This window comes from Topomyia yanbarensis, chromosome 3 (genome assembly GCF_030247195.1).
Source record: "Topomyia yanbarensis strain Yona2022 chromosome 3, ASM3024719v1, whole genome shotgun sequence".
Classification (NCBI taxonomy): Eukaryota; Metazoa; Arthropoda; class Insecta; order Diptera; family Culicidae; genus Topomyia; species Topomyia yanbarensis.
Window position 1 is genome coordinate 294,046,977 of NC_080672.1, and position 23,819 is coordinate 294,070,795.

Genomic DNA, 23,819 nt, shown 5'->3' on the forward strand with positions numbered 1-23,819 from the left:
TTATTCCACAATTACACATTATTAAGATCCCTAAACCATACATTTATTCTACAGGATGTTTATTTTTATAAGAAACTGGCTAATACCCATCGCGCGTTGCTGCGACTTTCAACGAAATAGGAGGAAAGCACAATTTGTTCCGTAGCGCCATCTGGCGAGCAGATAATCCCTAATCGATAGCACACAAACACGCTCCAGAACAAATGCCTACTATGCACAAAATTTGACGGCAATCGGTTAAGCTGTTTGGGAGTCCATAAATCATACACATACAAACATTGGCTTTTATATATAGATAGATAGAAAATAGATAGATATTATATTATATTATATTATATTATATTATATTATATTATATTATATTATATTATATTATATTATATTATATTATATTATATTATATTATATTATATTATATTATATTATATTATATTATATTATATTATATTATATTATATTATATTATATTATATTATATTATATTATATTATATTATATTATATTATATTATATTATATTATATTATATTATATTATATTATATTATATTATATTATATTATATTATATTATATTATATTATATTATATTATATTATATTATATTATATTATATTATATTATATTATATTATATTATATTATATTATATTATATTATATTATATTATATTATATTATATTATATTATATCATATTATATTATATTATATTATATTATATTATATTATATTATATCATATTATATTAAATTATAATGAAGAAATTACGTGAAGTTCTCTAGTAGTTTCTCGTTTAGTGATACTCTACGCAAAGTAGTCAAGTATATTAAAAGTGGAGCCATTGAGCGACTAATTATGTTATTGATTCCCAATAGTCCCATTACTGTTGCATAAATAAATTGTAATATATTATATCAATATATATTGATGCATAAATAATATTTTTTATATTACGCTAACAACATATTTTTTCAGCTAAAGCGGTGCCGTAATTTACAATATCTACATATACAGATCTTATTGGTAACGTTGTATTATTATTCATATATGCAATCATAATTTTTATGTAACCACATGCTAGATATATAAAATGTATGGAAATTGGGAGTTGATTGAAGAGATTTGGACAGGATGAGTAGCCAGTCATGCTTGATCAAATTGTTGTGCTAGGACTGCTCAGTGCTATGGGTGGTGGTCCTGCTACAATAGGTGGTAGTAACATACATCACATCACATCACCATGGATCACATATATACAAACATTGACTTTTATATATACACAGATTATATTATATTACTATCTATTGTATTATGTCATATTATATTTTATTACATTGAATTATATTGCATTAAGCTATATTATATTATATTGTATTATATGACATTATATGCATATGAAGAAAGGGGTGAGGAGGGTGCATCAGGGCATCATTGAAGTTACAACTGGACAATGAAGTGGAAGCCAATCGGAGTCAAGGAGGAAAAGTGTCCGTCGTTCGCGACAGATAAATTTCTCTCCATCGGTTGTAAACAATTTGACGCGCTCTTCTACAACAAACCATCTCGTGGAAAGCTTGACAAGTATTGCAAAATTCGTTATTCAATCTGCTGGATCTTACTGTTGGAAGGAGATTCTTTGATGCCCGCGGATACTGAGTAGGTGTATTTGCCTACGGGTCCGCCACCCCCCTTTTGGCCCTTTATACAGCGGTATGCTGAACGCCGAATGGTAACGAAATTTGAGCGTACTGTTAAGTGGAGCCGCATGCAGAGCAAGACTCAAGCTAGGATGGTGGCTACTTACATACATACATAGATAGATAGAAAATAGATAGACAGATATTTTTTGGACGGCACCGGTGCACTGTACAATCCTAATACAGTCCCGTAAGGGTTCCCCCGTATGCGGTTACATTTGTATTGCTTTCTAAGATTTTATTACTATCCCACCCGCAGAGGAAGTGATAAGGAAAAACCAAATGGAACGCATATGGCAAGCTTATGTAAATTAGGCGCGGGAGGTTGGTAAATAATCAATCCCTTTTCCCGTGTTCTTTTTATTCCATTTTCGGGATTCAATCTTCAATACGCGATGCAGCGATGCATTTCTTACACACCGCTGGCAATTAATAATTTTCTCGTTTGCACGGCAACACTAACACTTTAGCGAAATGGCAGAACTCGCTGGCTTCTAGCATCTCAATCATCCATACACTAAAAATTTAGTTATATTTACGGTCCGCGTGATCATTGAAGAACACGCGAATATGCGAATGGCCACACGCTTATAAGAAATAACATATGCACGCGAAGTTATATACACGCTGGCACACGCAACAAAATCATCACGCGATCATCCACGCACACCTTCGCCCACGATCTCGCAAACAGGATAACACCCCAAGTGACTAAGTGAACGGTTTAGCACTTAAAAATTCACAAACGCAGTCTCAGGAGTGTACCTCCAAATACCTGTATTCGCGCGATCATGAATCGGTTACGTCAGGAAGTCGCTATCCTTGGCCCTAATAGCATAGGTCCAGTGCCTTCAGGTGGACCAAACAAAAAGATGATGCTCATATCCAGTGCGGTAAAATATCAATTTCAAACGAAAATATTCGTTTCAAGTGAAACTTCGCGCCTTTCACTGTAAGCATACCACCACTATATCAGTTGAGTTCTGCTGCCGTCTTCGTTTGAGTCACTCAGAGTCAATTGTCAATTGAATAACAGGTTCTGGTCATTTGACGTTTTTGCCAGTTTAGTTTCTATTGAAAACCAACCTCACATTAGATTCTTTTATCGCAATCTGTCAAAATGAATTATTATAACATGTTTTAACTCTGTAGTGTGAATATAGTATAAGTGGCCTCAATAATGTGCAATTGCGATAGAATGTGATTTTATCATTTTACAGACTTGTCTTTTAAAATATGTACAAAGTGAAGTGGTTTATAAAAGCATTTTTCGACATATTTTCGACAGACGCGAGTGGTGACAGTTTGTGAAAATTAAATTCCGGCAAATGAAAAAATATCTTTTCCTTGCATTACGGGCCGTCGATTCCCGATGCAAGGACAATAAAAGTGTACAGAAAACATCTAGAAACACAGTGTACATTGTAAAAATAGTGAAAAATGGTTTTTCAGAGAAAAAAATTCGATCCGAAAAGTGAAAAAATATGGCAATAAGAAAAATTGACATTCAAATAATTTGCGTTTCACCAGCGACTAGCGACTACCAGGTGTCGCCCAAAATTCTTCGCCCGAAAAATAGGTGGCAAACCTGCCGGTCGGCGATCAGCAAATTTCGTCCGCGTCCCTGTCACCTATTTTTATTGAGTGTTTCATCGGCGGTGCTGTCTTTAAAAATGAGCCGCCTTGGATATTCAACTGTTTTTTTACTGTATTATTTTATTGCAAATGAGTATAGGTTTTGAGTCTTTTATATTCGGGATTGCAGATATTTTGTCGCATGTAAATTTTGGGTGTTCGTTGATGTGATGGCGCTGTAAGGGAACACGTATCTGCCGGTCGGCATACTTTTCTTTGGACTGAGCAAACTAATTTTTATGTTTCTTTAGGGTTTGTTTTACCAACGGGGGAACTGATTCACAGTGCATTCAATGTGCTTTGGGAAAACACATGCCCTTATTTGAGTGGAATGATGACTTCAATCATGTATAAGGTTTGAGCATTGACAATTCGCGAGAGGGATCGGGAACCGGTTGGCAATTACCTTCAGTAATGTCAGCACGAAGAATAAGTGTTTTGCTGTCATTTTCATTGAGCTTAATTTTCTATTCTATCGCATGCCTCCACGCGAGTCTATTGATGACATTTGGTCCTTAGACCGGCGACGACTGGGAGCTATCAGCCTTCTGCCGATAGTAGCAGAATGAGAGTATGCGATATAGCCGAGAAAACAATACCGTAAAAGTTGTTCGGAAATCAGTGCCAATAAGACTTTAATTTAACTAGTATCGATGATCGCGGGTCAATACGTACTGAAAATTCGCCGCGTCTGTTTTAATGAATCTAATTTCAAGTTCCGTTATTGGTAACAAGCCCGTGCATCAGGTTAACGATCCTCTGTATTTCCCTTCAATGTTCGTTCGTATACGTGTATTTCACAAACAATCCGATATTAGAAATAGGAAATACTTTCGTTGATTTATAACATATAGAGCTATCATAACTCTCTGTCTGTATAACGTTTTATCACTCGTTTGCAATCCAAAAAATATATCGTAGAGAAGGAATAGCGAAATTAGTCTAAATAATGTCGCAATAAATAGTGATCCGGCCCATTACACAGATAAGATTAGCTTTTCTAGGCAATACTCCCACGATCGGCTGTGTGGATGTGAAATTGCTTTTGTTTAGAAAACAGGATACTCTCGGTAGATCTTATTTTTCGAGCGATCGTGTTCTCGAAAACTAACTGCATTACTACCTAATAAACTATGCTATACAGGTCGCATCGCTTGCTTGGTGCGAATCCTAGACCCTATTCCCTTCCAAACCACCAACTCCGCGATACCTGTGGAAGATTCTGATAAACCTTCTGTATAAGATTCCTCATTTTATTCAAACGATCGCCGGGTAAAATCAGCACCGACACGATAGAAACCACGAAAAAATTCGTTGTGTGATTGAATATTATTAAAAAAATATAAGCAGTGCTCCTTATAGCCGGCTATCCGGAGTTCAAGGTGCTTATTTTGCTAATCGTATTAATACAACAAATGATAAATTTCCCAAATTCTCGGCAGCCGTCTGCCCAGAGCAATTATTACATGATAACGCTATTGGCACACTTACTAACAACTCTCCCCATCCCGTGATACATGTGGAGATGCAGAGGATTCCTCGGTCTCTAGTAGCAACATGTATCGGACTAACATTCCTTCCTTCCCCAGAAGATCTGCATTCGGACGTGGCCGGCGTCGGTATTGATCAGCATGCAGGGATCAGAATAGTTTGTACAATGTGGCTCATCATGTTATTCCCAAGCATGTTGTTCCAATGAACATTTTGCAACCTAATTTGGTTCTGGTCAATAACGGAGTAGCAACTACGGGCGATCTCTTATGCTTATGCTTATGCTTATGCTTATGCTATTGAAAACCAACCTCACATTAGAACGGTATCAGCTAATGGAAGTGAACCATTCCAATGAACCATTCACAAATGAATATGAATGAACACTCACTAACATGAAAATAACTCCGACCAAGATAATAATACATACAGGGTAAAGGTTATGATAAGACGAGGCAACTCAAGACGGATACAGGTAGGAACATTTTTTCTCTGTATGAGTGAGGTTGTCATTTTTTTCGATGAAGCTGATAAAACAGGAGGATATGAAAAAGCAAAATATAAACAAATGACGCAGTGGGCTTTTCTGTTAAAATAAGTTTTGTTTTGGTAATAATTATTTTTTATTAGTAGTTTTGAGATAAAAAGTGTCCCTAAGTAAACCAATCGGAATCCGAAGTGAAAGCCGGCCTTTTCCCTCTTTTCATCTTGCGCCAAAGAATCGGGATGCTCGTCCGGATGTTTATGTTTACTACCAGGGACCCGGTGGCCATGCTTATTTTTACAAGTATAAAACAAATACACTAAAAAATGACAAATGTTCCGAACCTTTCTTTCTCTTCATCTTGGAGCAGTTGTTTCTGTATTTTTAGTTTTCTTGCCTTTCTTATGCCCTGCTGAATAATTGTTGACAGATGACTGTATCCAGGTCAAACCATTCGGAATTTGATACGGAATCCTGAATGGAGTCAGCATGGATTCCAAATCAAATGCAACAACCGATTCCGACTCAGAATCGGTTGTTGCATTTGATTTGGAATCCATACTGACTCCATTCAGGATTCCGAACCGGTTCCGGAATGAGTTTAACTGGGATGCAGCTAGCGAGATTGGCAGTGCAGCCATTTTCTTTGTCATATTTAGATATGTTGCTATAATACACATAATACTGACCATTTTATTAACTCACATTTCGCCAAAATGTATCTGGAACTAATCAATCCAACATTTTTATCACATAATACATGTTTCTAGCAAATTTGGCCAGCATAACAGCCTATTCATCAGAATCAAATTTGCCATAAAAATTGAAATAGGGATGGACGTTAGACTGGTTCAATTTTTGACTTTTAGCTCCACCAGGCTCTACTGATTCCTTTTATGGCCCTTAGTAATTGTGCAAATTTTGGTACCGATCGGTTGCGTCTACGGACCCTCCAAAAATTTCAAAGTTTATATGGAAATTAGTATGGAAAATCGGTTGAAATTGAAAATAAATTCATAAAAAATCATCTCCTCAATCAATTCATGAGAACACTATATATTTCTAAAGGTATTCTTCTACTGAACACATTCGTGGAACATTGTAAGTTTATGAAAGTTCGCTGAGAAAAGTTATTAACTAAAGAAGCAGCATGACTTCAAAACTTCAAAAAGTGGATTTTATTATTAATCATAGCAACCCTGTTTGAATAGGTCCATCGTTATACAAAATGTAAACTAGGCTTACCACTCACCGCTCCCGTATGGCAGATACAAGCAGTTAAGGCGCAGTTAGTTGAGTGGTAAGCATGACTGCCATCCATCCCAGTTGGTCTGGGTTCAATCCCAGCCGAGGTCGTTAAGATTTTTCTGAGGTAAAAAATCTTCCTTCGGAAGGGAAGTAAAGCCGTTGGTTCCCGGTCCATGAGTTGTGATGGGTCGATATCTAGTTACTACTACATATCCTCCTCCTCCCATGATACTTGTGGAGTGCGCAGTAGTATATACGGCCTCTAGCAAAAGCAAGTATCGGACTAACATTCTTTCCGCGATCTACGTTCGGGCCTGGCCGGCGCCGGTTTTGATCAATATACACTTCAGGATTACCAGGAGTTGCACATTGAAAGATGTTTCCCTAATCCCAATCTACTGATTCCCTGTGCAACTTCAGCTAGTCCAGATCGATAACGTAGTAGCAGCCAGGGGTGGTCGCACAAGGTCAAGCTCAAGCTCGATGGTTAAAGTCATTTTAAAATCAGAGATGAGGGCAACATGCATACCATTTTAAAGGAGGTGAGGCCATTCTGAAATCCAAGATGGCGGCCTTTAGTGGCCAAGAAACAATGAAAACAACTATCAATTTGGGTATTATTTAAAATAATCATAAAATCCCGCAATTTATTAATTTAGGCCATTTCGAAAACAAAGATGGCGGTTTCCGGTAACCACCAAAGTAAAAACCATGATCAATATATATCTATACCGCTTTTGCAAGACTGGTCAGATGACGTAAACTGATGATTGAGGACATTTTACAATTAATCCAATATGGCGACTTTTGGTTACCTCAAATCAATAAACACCCACCTTCGACCTGACTTGTTTAAAGCGTTCATATCGAGCAAAATCTTTTCGAATTCTTTCTGAAAGAGAACATCGACTATTCTCGTGTTTGTAGACTGTGCTCATAATGTGTTCCTATAGAACCAGTGTGGAAGTGTTTTGCCCCTTTACCATGTCATCGGAATTGTGCACAGGAAAATTTAGGTAGAGGTGCAAAAAATAGCTGAATGACATATTTGTTTTTAACAATGAATTATTTGGTAGTACGTTCATCTCTATTATATTTTTGTTGTAAATAGGATTTTGATGAATAGACTGTTATGCTGGCCAAATTTACTATAAACATGTAGTATGTGATATATGAAAATGACGACTGATTGACTGCGTTCATTCAGTTTCGATTGAATGAAATGAAATTTTACTGCACTGCTCATATCCACTAAACAACGCATTCCATGACGTCATAAAAGTCAAATTTATACATGCGAAGTCATATACACACATCAAACACGTTAACATACTAATGATTGAGCCCTTCGCGATCATCCACGCCACCTACACCCGTCCTCTCGCAGACATGATAACCTCCTGATGAAAATATGAAACCTTTTTTTTCCATGCGTTTATTTGACACGGCATTTGCAGAAGCTTTTTACGCCAGTTTCTTTTTTTACATAGCACGTTACAAAAATCCTTAAGACTAATTTTAACTATACTAGTACTTTGTCTAAAACTAACACTGAAATCACTTTATTGTTTGCTTTTTTCCTTACATTGTTGTATTTCATACTGATCTAGTATTTTCGGGTGTATTTATTTACTTTTTTTCTGTTATTGTCTAAATTTAAAAACTAAATATTCTAGGACACTTTAATTGGTGAATGATTAGCCTTGGATGAGAGTATGAGGAGACGAATTTAATTAAATTTTGACAGACGCTGTTTTTAGAAAATGATAGATAAGTTCCATGTATAGAGGATCGCGATACGCCAGGATGTCTCTAACAGGAACATGGATTGGTCTTCCTCGGACTTGTAAAGAATCTACTAATTGTGATCTGGCTTCACGATATTCAGTGCAGGACCAAACAACATGCTCAATGTCATGGTAACCTTCTCCACAAGCACAATGATACCCTCAGCGAGCCCAATACGACGGAGATGCGCATCTAAAGTATAATGATTGGACATGAGCCTAGACATCACACGGATGAAGTCCCGACTTACATCCAATCCTTTGAACCATGCCTTCGTTGATACTTTAGGGATAATTGAGTGTAGCCATCGTCCCATATCTCCATTGTCCCAAGATGTTTGCCAACTAGTAAGTGTCCTCTGTCGAGAAGCGCTATAAAATTCATTGTAAGCGATGGGTCTTTCATATATTTCACCATCTAGTGCACCAATCTTGGCTAAATTATCAGCTTTCTCATTGCCCGCAATAGAGCAATGGGCGGGAAGCCACACTAGGGTAAATTTATAACATTTTCTTGTCAGGTTACTCAGAGATTCTCGTATCTTCCCCAAAAAGAATGGATCGTGATTATCAATCCTCTTTGAGCGTAGAGCTGCAATTGTGCTGAGACTATCAGTGAGGATAAAGTAATGGTTCGGGGGTAAAGTATTAATTATTTGAAAACTATAGTGAACTGCTGCTAGTTCCGCTATATAAACAGAGGCGGGTTCTGCAAGTTTGAGAGAAATTGAAAAATTATTGTTGAAAATACCGAAACCAGTGGCCTCACTGATTCGTGACCCATCAGTGTAAAACATTTTAAGGCAGTCTATGTGTTGATATTTACTTGTGAATATTTTAGGGATCTCCCGCGAGCGTAGATGATCCGGAATTCCACGAATCTCTGCTTGCATGGACGTGTCGAAGAATAAAGTGGATTCAGGAGTATCTAGTATATTGACGTATGTGGGAACATACCTAGCAGGCGTTATTTCTTGTGACATGTGATTGAAATACACTGTCATGAATCTGGTTTGGGGTTGAAGCTCGACAAGTCTTTCAAAATTTTCAATTACCAGTGGGTTCATAACCTCACATCGGATAAGTAAACGAGAAGAGAGATCCCAGAATCGGTCTTTTAAAGGAAGAACTCCCGCTAGTACTTCAAGACTCATCGTATGGGTCGACTGCATGCAACCTAAGGCAATTCGTAAACAGCGATACTGTATCCGTTCCAGTTTAATAATGTGAGTGTTCGCAGCTGAACGGAAACAGATGCACCCATATTCCATTACTGAAAGTATTGTTGTTTGATACAATCTTATCATGTCACTTGGATGAGAACCCCACCATGATCCAGTTATTGTTCGCAGAAAATTTATCCTTTGTTGGCATTTCGTTATTAGATACCTAATGTGGCCTCCCCATGTGCCTTTAGAATCGAACCAAATTCCAAGGTATTTAAAAGTCAGGACTTGGGCTATCGTTCTACCAACCAACTGAAGCTGAAGCTGAGCTGGATCACGCTTCCTTGAAAAAACAACCAACTCTGTTTTCTCCGTAGAGAAATCGATGCCTAACTTCAAAGCCCAACTTGATAAATTATCCAAACTATCTTGCAGTGGTTGTTGTAAATTTAAGGCTTTTGGTCCTGTAACAGAAACCACGCCATCATCTGCAAGTTGTCTTAGAGTGCATGGGCTGACAATACAATTATCAATATCATTCACGTAAAAATTGTAGAGAAGGGGGCTTAAACAAGAACCTTGTGGGAGGCCCATGTAACTTATTCTGAGTGTCGCCAAATCGCCATATGAAAAATGCATGTGCTTTTCTGACAATAAATTGTATAAATAATTATTTAATATTGGTGAAAGACCACATTGATGTAGCTTCTCCGAGAGAACATCAATGGAGACTGAGTCGAATGCTCCTTTTATGTCTAAGAACACAGACGCCATTTGTTCTTTTTTTGCGTAAGCAAGTTGGATTTCTGACGAAAGTAGCGCCAGACAATCATTCGTTCCCTTTCCCCTCCGAAAACCAAACTGGGTATCTGATAGCAAGCCGTTCGCCTCAACCCAATTGTCGAGACGTCGTAGGATAATTTTTTCCAACAATTTCCTGATGCAGGATAGCATTGCAATCGGTCGATACGAGTTATGATCGGAGGCTGGTTTTCCCGGTTTTGGAATAGCGATAACTCTCACTTGTCTCCAGTCGTGCGGGACAATGTTCTGCTCAAGAAGCTTATTGAATAAATTCAACAAGCGTCTCTTTGCTAGGTCAGGCAGATTCTTCACCAAGTTGAATTTAATTCTGTCTAGTCCCGGAGCATTATTGTTGCATGAGAGGAGTGCAATTGAGAATTCCATCATTGTCAAAGGCGAATCTATGAAATCGTTACTTGTGGGAGCATCGCGAGTGATTTTCTGCGCAGGAGCAGAATCGGGACAAATTTTCTTGGCAAAATTAAATATCCAACGATTCGAAAAATCTTCGCTTTCATTAGTCACGTTTCGATTCCTCATTCTTCTGGCTGTGCTCCAAAGAGTACTCATTGATGTTTCTCTTGACAAGCCATTAACGAAGTGTCTCCAATAACTAGATTTTTTGGCACGACGTATACTGTCAAATTTGTTTTGCAAAATGAAATAATTTTCAAAGTTCTCACGCATACCCCCTTTCTGTTTCATAATTTCTTTGTAGGCAACTTGTTTAGCTTCATATGCATCAGAGCACTCTTTGTCCCACCAAGGATTAGGGGGCCGTCTATTTATTGTCATTCCAGGATTGCATTTCGTTTGGGCTTGTTCTGCTGCTTCAATAATTAAACCCGCTAAGAATTCATATTCTTCGGTAGGGGGTAGCTCTTCTGTCGAAGCAAGAGAAGTGGAAATTAATGTTTCGTATGTTTTCCAATCAATATTTCGTGTTAAGTCATAAGGAACATTGATTGAATTCGTAAGGCCTAATTCACTGTTAATTGAAACAACGATTGGCAAATGATCGCTACCGTGAGGATCAGGTACAACCTTCCACGTGCAATCTAACCGAAGTGATGTCGAGCACAGAGATAGATCTAATGCACTTGGACGTGCAGGAGGTCTGGGAATGCGTGTTGTTTCGCCAGTATTTAAAACTGTCATATTAAATTCGTCACAAACATTGTATATCAAAGAGGATCGATTATCATTGTAGAGGGAACCCCACAATACTCCGTGCGAGTTGAAGTCTCCCAGTATCAGACGCGGAGCAGCCATGGATTCCACTACCTCAAAAATTTGACGTTGTCCAATTTGAACTTTGGGAGGTATATATATAGAAGCGATAGACATGTCTTTGCCTTTAATGTTCGTTTGGACAGCTACAGCCTCAATGCCCGCAAACAAGGGGATGTTAATTCTATAGAAAGAATAGCACTTTTTAATTCCTAGAAGCACTCCTCCATACGGAGTGTCTCGGTCTAGGCGAATAATGTTGAAATCATTTAAGTTGAAATTAATGTTTGAGGTAAGCCATGTTTCACATAGAGCAAAAGCATCGCATTTTAAATTATGCAGTAAAATTTTTAAGGAATCAATTTTAGGTATGATACTTCTGCAATTCCACTGTAAAACAGTGATGGAATCTTTCATTGGAGGAGGTGAATTACCCATTGAAAGATACAATCGCTGCAAGGATGGGCCATTGAGCAATCAGCTGCTCTAAAAATGTTCTAATTGTTGGGAGGAAAGCTGAAAGTATACTCTTTAGTGGTTCAGAAATATTGAATGCTTTAAAAATCCAATCAACAATTTCAGAAAATTTCAATAATCCTACCCCCGGCTGAGGCTCAGAGGAAGTCGAAATTTTATTATTTCCAGTAATGGTGTTCTGTTTGGATTGTACGTTCCCAAAAACGGGCGGAATTGATTTCGGTTTTGAATCGGAATTTTTCGGTTTTGGGCGCAGTTTATCTAATGGTGGAGAAATTTTAAGGCCCTTTCTTGGCAGCTTGGGAAAAGAAGACTGTTTTCTTTTTCTGGAATTTCCGGGTAAAACAAATGACGTACCTTCGCACGCTCCGTCAGAGTCAGACTGTTCCGAAAATAGAGATGCGTAAGTGTTTTCTAAGAAGATGGGTTTAGGGGTAGCATTTTTCAACATTTCTGCATAGGAGCGCTTAGACCTCTCCTTCAAGGATCGTTTAATTTTATCCTCACGCAATTTATAAATGGGGCATGCAGGGAGCTCATGTGAGTTTTCTCCGCACATTAAGCATTTTTCTGAATTTTCATTGCATGTATCCTCTTGATGAGAACCCCCACATTTGCCACACCGTGCCTTATTGGAACAGTAAGTGGCTGTGTGGCCAAGCTGTGTGCAATTAAGGCAATTCATTACACGAGGGATAAAAAGGCGAACAGGGAGACGAATCTTATCGATAATGACATAGTTGGGCAGCGCAGACCCAGCGAAAGTCACTCGAAATGAGTCAGACAGTCGATAAACTTTTATATCTCCTTCGTGTGATACTGAATGCAATTGCTTGCATTCAAGTATTTTTACGTCTTTAAGTATGGTGTCTTTGAAACGACCAACCCCATGCTTAACTAAGTCATCAACAGTCAAACTCGATTCTGTGATGACCCCATCAATTTCAATTTCTTTTGAAGGAATATACGCTCTATATTCACGCGTAAAAAGCTCGCAAGAAGCAATTGCATTGGCTTGTTTGAAACTACCAGCGACAATGCGTATTTTATCTTTATTAACTTTGACGATCTCTTTTACATCCGAGAATCGCGAAGTCAAATCTTTAGAAATTTGAATGATATTTAGCGCCTTTGCTTTACGCCTAATAAATACAATCCATGGTCCCGTTGACGACTCTGGGTAAATTTTAATTCTAGTCGGATTTACATTTTCAGCATAAGGCTTAGGGGGAGGGTCTGTTACTCGTTCTCCCATCTCTTCATCCATTTTACCTAATAAGAAAAACTATCACAAAAAGGAATGAAAAATATACCTGTTATCTGCTATCTATTAGGTGACGAAGAAACCGGTAGAACACACCTCATGTGTTACGTTGTAAACTCGGTGCCCGTTGTTTGACAATGTGACACTTGCTGTCCTTCTTCGTCGCGTTGCTTCTTCAGTAGAGAAATAGTCCTACCTGCAACACTTCAAAACTCTCTCCGATTAAGCTGCTCGTCGGTATCACCACCACAAGCGCGCTCTCTCCGTTTCCACCACCTCGGTAGACATATGTGGCTACCTGTGGCTTGCTGCGAAAATCCCACTGTCGATGCGGCACTTTTCGGTGCCACTATTCGTCGTACCACTTCTGCGGTAGACAAATAGAGCAAATGGCTCTACCTGTGACGCTTCCCTCTCGTCGATTACAATTGCCCGACGACACCAATACACTATATTTTTTTCTGTGTGTACAGGCACGATCACTGTCGATTTCTGCCACCGCGGTAGGCAAATTCGTCTACCCGCGGTTTGCTGTGAAAACACCACTTGTCGAGGATGCCGTTGACCACGCCTCCGACGTATCAACTGTCGACTCACACCTGGTCTCTCTCTCTCTCCCACAATAACGCATACAGCACTCCGTCACTCTCTCCAGAACAAAACCTTCCACCTGGAGGCACAACCGTCTCGGTCGGTTGCAAAAACTGTTATGAAAATATGAAACCTTCGCGATCATGAATCGGTTACTTCCGGAAGTCTCTATTCTCTGTACCAGCAGTCTAGATCAATTGAAAAAATGAAAGCTCTCATATCCACTGGACAACACGTTCCATGACGACATGAACGGGAACTCTAGTGAGATGGGGTAACTCAATCCCTGTCAGAATGTGATCCATACACAGAAACTAAATATCAGAATGACGGTCCGCGTTGCCATCCAAGAACATACGCGAATATGTGAATGGCCACACGATTATAAAATACAATTTAATAAATTCAATTTATACACGTGAAGTTACATACACGTTAGTACACGCGACATATAAACGCACACGCGATTGAACACGTTAAGGTGCAAATGCTCGAGCTCTTTGCGATGATTCACGCAATCGCGCAGTCCCTACGGCCGCGCATATCTGAACCACTCAATGTATATCACATTCAGAATCACAGCCCGCTGCAATTGGCCTTCAGCAGTGTTTTAGTGGGCGACACTGCCTGTCTTGTCTGCAATTGTAGTGTGTGATTCTGATGGGAAGTCCTTCCGAGGACTTGGCTCTACACCTCCAGTAGGACAACTCTCGGAAACAAATATAAAACGTATGGTAAAGGTTTTCGTCCTGTAGGAACGACAGTTCTGATTCTGATGAGCCACTGACGTACTCTCTAAATTTCAAAATTGTTCCCAGCCCCAAGTAAAAGTCAGTCAACACAAAGTGGTGTCTCCATTACAACAAATTTTTCAACGACATTGATGAACCATAGATTCTATTACAGAACAGTATGATATAGAAAACCGACAATATAGACAATCGACGTGAAATATCAGTATATGTACCCAAATCTGATGATATTGCCATAGAAAGAAAATAATAAAACATCGATTCTGGATGCCACTCAACCATGAATTATTTTTTCAGAAAAGGTCATATTAAATTCAGACGATTGATATTTGGTCGGTGGAATGTGCTAAATAGTTAGATGCTTCATATATCGAATCATTCGATAGAGCTAGAACGATTTGGTTCCGGGCTGAAGTCAAAACTGACATCGACATACCAGCCAAAGTTTTTTTTACCGGCAGTAGCTGAAGCTATCTAGGTAGTGGAAGATGTTGAGTGCATGTTTGCTGAAACGTTATCACCAGCTGTTGTTTGGAGGAGATTGTGTCTTCCAATCGATGTTTATTGCGCAGTGACTTGCTAATATTTGATGTCTTGAGTCGCTGCTACCCATTGCGTAGTTGTCTGCTGCGATACCCAGGGGTGCCATTATGAGTGATTTATCTGGCACAGACATAGTTTTTAACAGCTTCCAGACAAAAAGACAAATTTCTAATTCTGCCAGATTTTTACATTTTGGAAATTTGCTTTTTATTTTCACAAATTTAAGAAAAATCGATTGATCCATGTTCTACGATGACTGAAATTTATGTTAAATTTCGATGGTTACGAGGTTGCAGCTTTGCCAGACATTTAAGTTTAACTGTCAGATTTTCTTTGAAAAACCGTGACAACCCTGGCCGATACCTATCTCGATTGCTGACTCCGGAAAAGCAAATGCTGAAAGGCTTGATAGTGTAGTGTGGAACAAATAATTTGCACAATATGTTTAATTTCCTCTCACGATACTCGAGGAGGACGTTTTCCCTACGATTATCTTATAATTCATCACTTTGTTCTCTTGATGATGATGGTATGATCATTTGCCATTTTCTTCTTGATAGAGACAACTGACTTAAATGCATGAATCCACACATTAGCAATAATTAGCATCGTGAATTTAAAGAAAGTTGTGACTAAGGTACGCGTCAGATTAAACAAACGCACGAACACTGTTCGTCACGGCTATAGCAATTTATTTTACATACGCACAGAGATACACGTGCTTGATTGACTGAGATAAAATTCAACCGAATTTTGCTTTATCAGTTTAAATTCGTTACGTTCAGGAAGAGAATGACACGGTGAATTCAGCTGTTCGTTATAAAGCAAACTGTTCGGATTACTGATTCGAAGCGTACGTTAAATGTGACTGTCGGGATTGATTTTTTTTATTAACTTAAGAGAACCTGAAATTTCAGAAATAGCTTATAGTTGTCATAAGGATTATGAGGAATTCCACGAAGATCCGTCCGAAAATCTCTAAAATCGTGACCGACCATCTTAGATTTCGATAAAACTTTACAGGTTCAAACGGCATGGAAGACTAAACATTTTCCACAGTCAATAACATTATTTTGACTCAAGTGCAATTTTTTAAAAGGGCGTAGACGTTTCTACGCGCAATAATTTAAAAAAAAATTGTTCGATTACACTATTTTGTACAGTAAAACTATCTGAGAACGAATTACAGAGAATGAATACTTCTGCACGAAAAAAATATACACTGAAAAAAATTTGGTGTCAAATTGCAAAAAAAACCCATTTTTTCTATTTTTTTATATTTTGTCAACAAAAACCTAAAAAGAAAAGAAACATTTTGAATGTGATTTCATGATGGACAAATTATCACCAAAAAAGTTTTTCTAACAATAACCTTATACATGTTTTTAAATTTCATGCTAATTGACATACAAAACTGTAATTTTATTACAGAATATACTTCTAAATTTAATTTTAAATCAAAATGCATTTAACAAATATCTTGCAAAATACGATAGTTTTCGAGATATTTGGAATTTTGCTCCAACAAGAACAATTAATTCATGTAATTAAGTCCATTTTAAAAGTTATTCACGTTACCCCATCATAAATTGTCAAAAGTCTAATGTTTATCGTTTTACAGACATAGAGAAGCTTTTTCAGTGTATTTGGATCATGGGGGTCGACGTGGATTGACTTTTGCTGTGAGCCGTGTTTGCAAACATTGTTCCACAGTGTGGTGGCGGTATTCGTGCGCGGGGCTCACAGTGGGAGTCATTGTGTGTCCATTTATCGGCCGACTTTGTCATCGTGCACAGGCTAATTAAATTAATTTAATAATTAAATTAACTTAATAAATATATATGTAGACACATATTAGCGGTCGTTTTGTAATATTTGTAGTTTTTAGTACTACTTCACAATTGTTATGTGCTAGTCGTATGTCTATTTGTATGTGTGTTCGTCTGAGTATTTGTGACAGTTGGGTGAGGGAATGAATGCAGAACTGGCGTATATGATAGAATAGTGGCTAATACTTCCGGTGTTCAATTTGTTGGTTCGATTCAATTTATTCGGGAAGTTCGGATTGGATAAATTAAGGTATAATGAATTTACCGACGCTCGTGAATCATGCATTCCCGGCCAGCATAACATGATGAAAGTCTATCAGAATGCAATTGTCGTTAATGGGAAATAACGTTTGCTGCATTTGTACGAGTTAAAGTAGTTTGATTGCATGTTACTTGTGTTTTTCTATTCTACTTCATTAGTCTGTTTCTTTTATTTGTCTATTAGTTTGCTCTTCCATTACTCATGTATGCCGAAATAGTATTGGTCAATTTATACATTTCTAATCTAGTTCTATGCATCTTTTTTATTTTATTCGGCATGTTATAATTCCTTTTATTAGTATGTCTCTACTATAATCTATCTATACTCATAGGTACAAACGTACAAACGCTCGTGTCCTTCGCAATAACACAAACGTGGTCACAAACGCGACCTTGCAATTACAATAATCTACACATACTTACGACCGCGATTTCGCCAACATTAAAACACCCCAGTAGTTAAGTAAATGTAGCACCTATAAACTTCCAAACGCGGTCTCAAGCATTAAACCACCACTCACGCGAACATGAAGCGGTCACGTCCGGAAGTCTAACTTCGGTCCTAGCTGTCTAGGCTAATGCCTTCTATTGAACCAATTAAACAAATGACGCTCATATTTACTAGAATGGATTGAACACGTTAACGTACAAATGATCGAGCCGTTCGCGATGATACACGCGATCGCGAAGTCTCTACCCCTGCACATATCTGAACCGTACAATGAATATCACATTCAGAATCACGGCCCGCTGCAATTGGCCTTAAGCAGTGTTTTAGTGGGCGACATTGCCTGTCTCGTCTGCAATTGTAGTATGAGATTCTAACGGGGAGCCCTTTCGAGAACCTAGCTCTACAGCTCCAGTAGGACAACTCTCGAAAGAAAAAAAATATTTCAACTCAAAATACTTATAACAAAATAAAAATCGAAAATGTAGTAGTTCTTCCATGTATTGAAAAAAATGTATGAATATTGAAGCTAATGGATTAGATTTTTTTCGAATTTGTCGGACACCATCAAAATGGAAAATTGCGTAGCGTGACAGACGTATTAGAATATCAAATGATCGGAAAATTCGGAAAAATATTCAGCTTAAGCTTGTGCGACGACCCCTGGATGTTACTCCGTTATCGATCTGGATTTATGCTTAGGAGCAGCGAAATATTTTTAAATGTGCAACTCCTAGTAATCCTGGTGTTTATTGATCAATGCCGGCGCCGCACAGTAGCACGACGAGTGACAAAACCCCAATAATCAATGTGTTGTAATTCTCTTGTAAATATTTATTTTATTTTTCTCTCAGTTTGAATAAAAGTATCTCAAGATTTTAAGATAATCGGATGAAAAATCAATTTTTAACATGTCGTTGAAGCAAGTGATGTCGAGGATTTCTGTTCAATTCAATTCATTAAATTTGTTAGTACCATAGAACTTTAAATAACGATATCTCAAGAATTACATGGCCAATTGCAATTATTTTAAGTTCTTTGGAAAGAATATTAAATATGCTTAACTATAGATGTGAGTTTTAGCCGTAGAAATGATTAAACTCTGTTCTGCGCCAAGAAAATTCAATTAAGAAATTCAATGTCATATCAGTAATTTATTTGTATATGTATTCCAATTTTTGAGATGGTCTCCCATGGGTCACTTTTCATGAATCTGACTCAAAATTTAGTGTAGTTTCAAGATATATAGGTCTTATCTTGTGCATTTTTGCGCCGATGTTGCCATATCTATGTTTTTGAAAATACCCATAAGGAGACGCCCTGTGGCTTATAAATCTCCTTACAAACTGGTTGCCTAAACAACATAATATTACTGAAAAATTAGCAATTTTTGCTAGTTTAATTTTTGCACACGAAAAAGCCTGCGGCAGTTTTGTTTTGCATCTTGACAAAGATTGCAAATATAATCAGCGCCAACAACCTACTAGTAACTTAACAGATACCAAGGATTGTGTGTGCGGTAGGTGTGATTGAGACTGCTGTAACTTGGTATGTGTAATTAAAAGAAAAACAAAATAATCTATCACACACCTATTTTATTGGCCAGCAGAGTATATATGTGGAGTTTTCGAAAACTTCTAGTGCCAAAAATGCAACCTTTTGGCATTTTTTTATTTCTATTATAGAGGTTTTAACCTTAAGGTCATTCGCCTCTTTGGGTTAGAAAAATCTCTTGTGAAAAAATTCTAACTCTATGTGCCCAGGTGCGCTGCGTACAAGGCAATCGATTTACCAACTACGCTACGCCCACACCACACATTTTGGTATGAATTAACACTTCAATCCGTAAATTTCCCTAGCGACTGTTGCGAAAAACTGGATTCTTCTCTTTCCTACAAAGAGTCTTGGAAGATACCGCAGTATGATTCCCAGGCAGTGCTAATATCCTGCTTCTCTGTTTTTCCTGTTATACTTGTTCGGCCCATCCCCCACAGCAAGAGTGGCTGGTGCTTTTGTATTCTTTGCGATTAGCCGAGGAAGCGAAATTCTATACCAAACTAAACCTACAAAATCGATACAAATGTAAAAAAAATACAGGCTTATGTGAACGGCTCTAAATGGCGGTGCGCATTAAACTTTGCATATGTAAGTTTATTTCGTTAATGTTTCAGTCAACTAGCGCTAAATTGATTCATGATACCCTAACTAGCTTCAGAAGGAATGAATGAGGGCATACTAACACATTTTGTAATAAAAAGCGATAAATGTTGAGCAATCGTTTTGATTCACATTTCCGTTTGATTCCTGCGAATACTACCCATATGTTCCTTGAAGTCTACCACCATATCATTAAAATTTCAAAGTCAAAACCTGGCCAGAGATGGTAACGCCAGTTCCGAGCTCGGTTCCTTTAAAGAAACTTGGAATCATATTCTATCATTCAAAAAAAGGTAAAACACGATTCTCGGGTTAGAACTGAAACATTGTTGTGCTGACAATCGCAATTAAAATGAAAAAAATAACAAAGGGTTATTATTGTATTGTGCAATCCCACGATAGTTTGATAAGCGTTTGCTCTCCGGCAAAACGGAATTGAACAAAACACGAGAATACGTGAACCTACATGAACGAAATAACATTTCTATCGCTTCTCTGCCGGCGGACACTAATGCAATGCAGTGTTGACACTATAGCTGGTCGCCAACATGCTGGTACCAACAGCGCAAACTAGTACATCTTCATGCGATTTTTTTTTATTTGCTGCAGACGGTTAAGACCATAGTTTGGTTCATCTTGCCATCATACGAATTTGTGATGAGGATATAGAAATTAGTTTAGGTAACTAAAATTGACTAAATTGGATTAGGTAAAATAAAATTACTTGCACTTAGTTTAGGTAAACTGAAATGACGATAACAATGTGCTATTTACATATCAATTTGAACTTAACGCAATTCAACGCCACCAAATCGTTTATAGCACAAATGAATAAGCAAGGTTGTAGTGGGGGAAATATGAACCATCTTGCCATTTCAAGTACCAAGCCACAAATTACACGCTCAAGTTGCAATATCTTCACTGTTCTCCAATAAATTGTCACAGGTCACCAGGTGTTCATTTTACCGCCAAGGATGTCTCATTTTTGGACATGTTTTGAAATCAAGAATAATTTATTGTAATTGTAATTTTTTGTTTTATTGGTTACGATAATCTGTCAGTACAGGACTGTTTATCAGGTCAAGGATAATGTTTGAAAAATGTATTTATGTCGAAGTATTTTTACCAAATATGTACAAAACATGGCTAACAAGAAACATATAAGGTAATTATAGTATCTCAATCACGTATTAGTTAGAAAATAGTGACTGCTTATCCTGTTCATTTTACCATAGGTTCCCCTATATCACTATAACTACGACGTTTTTCAACGTATTTCGTGTTGTGAGCCACTGTGCACTGGTACCAGCATAAGGCAATCAGTTATAATGTAAACTGGCCATAAACGTTTAGAATCGCTTGTGCTGAGCGCTATACTACTTGCGTGTGTGTATATGTATGCACTAGTAGATGCAGAACATTGTAATGTATATTTATATCAACGAGATTATGAAATACTTCCGCAGAGGCTTGGCACCTAAGCATTTCCATTTACATTTATATTTCACAGATCAAGATCGGAATTTAATTTTAAACTAAAATTTGGAGTTATAAGTTTACCTGTTTTAAAACGTACTGCCTCAAATATCTCGGTTGGTTAAATCTAAGTAAATCGTCACCACAGTACAATACACTCCAGCACACAATCGACACTTCTTATTAAAAACGAAAATATGTGTTGCAGATATGTGCAACTAAAAAGCATCCTTTCCACTAGAGATCTTTCATTCGCAGAAATCACCAAGAACAGGTTTTTTACTTTTTCCGTCACTGGCAAGAGATTTTTCCGACATTATACTGTTCTAATCGAATATTCACAAACACATGGTGTGTCACAGGGAAGATCCGTCGTTCTTTCTCTTATTCCCCTCAATTCATGATCAGACATTGGCAACAGCCTCTATTGTGTCATCAAGCAGAAAAACTTAATCTTTCTTATGATGGTTGCTTGAAAGAAAATAAAAAAAAACTGCTAGCCAATCAACACCTTTTGCATGGCAATTTTCACTACTACGAGCACCAAACGAAGGAACTAAAATACTAACCGGTACCGGCACCTCCGACGCATGAACTGACACTGAACGGAGCACCATCAGAACACGAAACGAACGATGAGCGAGAATGCGGTTTTGTGGGTTTTGTCGATCGTGCGTGATAAGCAGGCTTTTGTCAGTTTTGTTTTGATTCAGGTTTCCACTGACAAAGCGACAGAACACGCGCGCCCGGCTTTGACGTATAGGGGTGCGTTATGTCGAGCTATAATAAAGGGCACGGAAAGTCTCCGTCTAGTAAATATTAGTATGGTTAGTAGGTGAAAGTTAGAATGATTTGTCAACCTATCTGTTCTCCGTCTATAGGTCTGGTGGCCTGTGAACCGCCATCACTTCTCATCAGATACAATTAATCGATTGATTAATTGGATCATTAGGCCAAATGTGTTTATTGGTCTTTTCCGGTACAGCTTACGTTGAAGATATGTAGTCGAACTTGTTTTTTATACATTTTTGTATGTAAAATGATAAAAAAAATATATATTTTAACGACATTCAATTAGCTAGAGATTACTGGGTAGGGAAAGTTATGAAAATTAGAGCCATAGCACTCAAGTGAGAGCAAGGATGTCATGTATACAGATCGGAAAACTAGAAGTGGCAGGATCATTAGAACAGGCTTAATATCTTACGGGCTCAACTTTTGTCTTCTGCTGATGAGGGTCGAGCTTCGGAAGCATAACTACGAATCACTCGAGTTCACCGGCATGTTTCCTGGCAAAGCCAAACTTGCCCATCTGTACCGTGAGAACCGACAAAAGATAAGCCACGTAAGCTCACCACTGAAAACCTGTCGACAATGATGATTGCTGCTGATCATCTCTGTTTGTCGTTCGAATGGTCTAATGGCTCTAATTTTCATAACTTTCCCTACCCAGTAATCTCTAGCTAATTGAATGTCGTTAAAATGTAAAAAAGAAAATGTGACTAACATAGTCGAAATAAAAAAGGAAAAAAGAAAAAGGAACTGATGGGAATCCATCGGCAGCTGTGGGTAGCCGCTGTAGACATAGCCACCAACTTACACAATGTAGCAAACCCACTATGACTGTAAGCGCAGTGGCAATAGTCTAACAAAAATCTATCCCGATATTCGAAAAGCAAACGTATCACTAAAATTAGATTTCGCAGTTCGGTAATTCTTTTGACGACAGTTTCGGTAAAGATCAAAGCATAACTGGGTTGATTTATTTGATGTCTTTTAACAGAAAATACGTCAAATTTTACCGAACAGTTTGTTATATACAAACGGTTGTACCAACGACGTTGGTTAGGCAATTGAGAACTAACATCCAAGTAAAGTTTTCAACGTGTGTAAGAAATAAAACTGTCGTTTTGAAATGTCATCAGCAAGTAGCAACTTGCCTTTAGCCGGCGCTATCGTCAGCCAGCAATCGCTATACGCCTTTCACGCAAACTTGTATACAACAGTGATTCATAACTTTCTGCTTGCCACGGAGACTGGGTAAAAGCAGGAAAACTTGCAGCTCTTGTGTTAGAATGAAAGCACTGCACGCAGAATTTTATTTATGCATCGCTAGCATATTTTTCTATCTGCCTCTCGTTTGCTGTAAATTTTATGCATTCTATATATTATTACAGACTAACAGACATAACACTCGAAAACAATGCTTCGCCCAGTTTAACGGTCATTTTAAATATATTTGTAGTTGGGACTGTGGCCACATTTGCAATTATTGCGCCACTGACATATGAACAAGCATATGGGGGATAGACGACTAGTGAAAAATTGTACCCAAACCTGAGGGATAACCCACCAGCAAATGAGTGTTTGGGACCGTGAATAAAAGGTGGAGCTAATGTTCTGAGAAAACAGTCGGATCGATGTTTTTTGAGGGGATTTCCTCATAGTGCTATGTCTGTTAGTCTGTGATATTACGCGACAA

General features: G+C 37.9%; 1 protein-coding gene across 3 annotated transcripts in view; it reads right to left on the minus strand.

Moving 5' to 3' along the window:
- The window catches only part of LOC131694108 (probable multidrug resistance-associated protein lethal(2)03659), a 61,826-nt gene extending 39,804 nt beyond the window's left edge, over positions 1 to 22,022 (minus strand). The window contains exons 1-2 of one of the 3 annotated variants that reach the window (XM_058982508.1): positions 21,907 to 22,019; positions 21,422 to 21,808 (exon numbers count right to left, since the gene is read on the minus strand). The gene's annotated coding sequence lies outside the window, so the exon portion shown is untranslated. Of the gene's footprint in view, positions 1 to 21,421 lie in introns of all 3 variants that reach the window. The other 2 variants (XM_058982509.1, XM_058982507.1) reach the window with 2 other exon arrangements.
- Between the last annotated feature and the right edge of the window lie 1,797 nt (positions 22,023 to 23,819).